The sequence below is a fragment of the Aplysia californica genome, unplaced genomic scaffold, assembly GCF_000002075.1.
Source record: "Aplysia californica isolate F4 #8 unplaced genomic scaffold, AplCal3.0 scaffold00374, whole genome shotgun sequence".
In the NCBI taxonomy this organism is placed as follows: domain Eukaryota; kingdom Metazoa; phylum Mollusca; class Gastropoda; order Aplysiida; family Aplysiidae; genus Aplysia; species Aplysia californica.
In genome coordinates this window covers 202,456-205,560 of record NW_004797644.1, presented here as the reverse complement: position 1 = coordinate 205,560, position 3,105 = coordinate 202,456, and positions in this window count along the sequence as shown.

Genomic DNA, 3,105 nt, shown 5'->3' with positions numbered 1-3,105 from the left:
TCCCTCGTGCGAAACAAAATCTTCGCATGCGAATTTCGGACTCGGCCATGCGAAATTCCGGTATATGGATTCACCCAATGACAAAAACGTTGGTGCGAAAAAAATAATTCGCAAGCGAAATTCGCACCCGAAGTTCGCATCGGTTTTTCGGGCATATGGAATGTCAGCTTTACCCTTCAACTTCAACCACCCATTAAAGAAAAAAAGCAAGTTGTAGTAAAGAGGCAAAAGCTGTTTATTTCAGTGACACTTTCCAACCACCCGAACAGACGGAAGCAATGGAAAAGAAGAACCTGCTGCAATGACACGCTCCAACGGCCCACACTGACAGGAAGAAAGAAAAGAAGAGAAAAACATATTCCAAAACACTGACACCCTACAACCGCCCACACAATACACAGACAGGCACAACGGAAGGAAAGAAAAGAAATGTAGAACGCATTCCAAAACAGTGACACCCTCTAACCGCCCTCGCGGTCAGGGGCAGTCATCAGCCTGGTGGTACACTCAGTTGTCTTGTGTGGAGCATGCGCCAAGCATGAGTGAAGACTGACGAACAGCTAAAAATAGAACTGGTCGAGGGCAACATTCGCCGCCGCCGCTTCCAGTGTGTGTAGCAACGGCAACTGACGAAAAATTGTTACAACTGAACTAAACTAAACTCTCTCCCTATACCTCAGGTAGGCCTATATGATAAGGCGGAGAGCAGTCGACGCCAAGCTTGCCTGTCTCTTGTTCTGTCCTCCATTCACCCCTTATTGTGCCTCTATGTCTTCTAGTTGGTCTTCCTCGTTTTCTTTTACTAGTTGGTCTTCAATACCACGTCTGATAGGACAGTCTTGTCCTCGTCATTCGTAGTCTCAGAACATGTCCTAGATTTCTTCATCTTCTCCTTTTTATGGCCGTGTTGATATCTTCAATTCCAGCTCTTTCCAAATTAGTAAAATTCTTCGTAAACATTTTGTTTGGAAGCTTTTAAACTTCCGTTGAATTGTGTAGATTGTTTTCCATATATCTCTGAACCATATTATGTCAATACCGCCAAAACATTGCTATTATATTATTAATATTCTTAATTTCGTCTTCAATGAAATGATCTTTGACTTCAATTTAGTTTTTAATTTCACAAATGTGATCCATGCATTTTTAAAGTCTTTGATGGACGTCGATAAAGAGGAGAACTGCAATGGCTAAGGCTAGTTTCAATAAAATTAGCCCGATCCTGAAAAATAGAAACATCTCAATGAACACCAAAATGAAAGTCCTGAAATGCTATATGTTTGGTCAACCCTTCTATATGGCTGTGAATGCTCGACAATCACTAAAGACAGTGAAAATAAAATAGATGCAACAGAAATGTGGTTTCTTAGGAGACTGCTAAGAGTATCATGGAAGGAGAAGAAATCAAATGAGTTAGTGCTTGATGAAGCCCACGTGGGACGCTCAATGTTAAAAACAATCAGGAAACGACAAATGCAGTTTTTGGGACACCTGAACAGACATAAGGGTCTTGAACATCTAGCTCTCACTGGAAAAATTGAGGGCAAGCGAGGCAGGGGTAGACCCAGAACAACATACCTAGGGAACCTAAACAAATGGGTAGCAGGGAAAGATCAGGGAAACGTAGCTTTTTTGAGAGCATCCGAGCAAAGGAATGAATGAAAAACCATGATCGCCGATGTCTGTCGCAGATCTGGCACTGGATGATGATGATGATGACGGACGTCGTCAAGGCAGTCTGCAAATTTTGGATATAATGCTGCCAAGGTACTTGAATTTACTAATTTCTGCAAGGGGTTCTCCATAAAGAGTGATGGGTGTAGTTTCTGATGATAGTCGTAGTACTTCTGTTTTGTATACATTTTTTATAAGGCCAACTTTTTTCCGAAGCTTTTGCCAGTTCGTTTGTTTTATATTCCATTTCATGTACTGTAGAGTTTATTAGATCATTCCCAAGTTCTAAATCTCCTAAACATGTGCATTTATCTACCCCTTGCCTGTTTCAAAGTCTTTGCTCTGTCTCATTACACAATCGATCTATCTCGATTCCAAAAAGAACAAGTGATAATATAAATATATACAGCTTCGTCTAACACCAATATTTACCTCAAAAAGTGTAGATAGTTCTCCTTCAACTAGGACACAGCAGCTTGCTTTGGTTTATAATGATATTATACAGCTTATTATATTATGTTGGGATGCCATAAATTGCAAGAATTTTCCACAGGGCCTCTCGGTCTGTGCTGTCAGGGGCTTTTTTAAAAGTCCGCAACGTTCAAAATAATTGGGATATTCCATTCTTTGCTTTGCTCTACAATATTTCTCAGAAGAAACAGTTGATTTGTTCTTGATCTCTACGCCCGGTCGAAAACACGCCTGTTCCTCTTTTAGTCGCTCATCTATTGCTGTTCTGATACGAGACAAGATAAGAGCGCAAAATAATGTTCCGGGCACTGTAGAAGTCAAAGTGTTATTCCTCTGCACTTGCTACCGTCTTTTAAGTCACCCTTTTTAGGTCATTATATTATACAGTATTTCCCTTTCTCCATTCCATAGGCGTGTTTTATTTTTCAAGAATTTGTTAAATAGCAAAAGTAATATTATATCTCATAACCTTCTTTTCCAATCGTTTTAAGTAGATCAGCGATAATTCTGTCTTCTCTTTGACGCTACTTTTAATTTTCATAACTGGTGTTAAAATTTCCGGCATGGTTATATTGTCGGTACTTCTGTTCAATTCCTTCATTGGTTGCACTTTGTCAAACTCGAATTCATTTGGCGGGGTGGTCTATTTGAAATCTCTTGAAAATGTTCTGCCCATCGATCTTTTTTGTCTTCTAAAGTTATTGCCTTGGCGCCATCTTTCTTTTCTACTGGCCCCTCTGATAATTTTCCAAAGTCTCAAGCTAGTCTTTTTGTATTCTGGTGTCATTCTCGCATTTCGTTTTTATTTGCTGCTTCTTGTTATGACTATAGTGGGTTTATTATTGTTCTTTTCTTTTGTTTTGATAGATAGATAGAGAGCATTGGAGAGATATAGAGAGAGATAGAGAGAGAGGGGGTGGGGGTACAAATGTATAAATGTGTGTGTATGTGTGTGTTTGT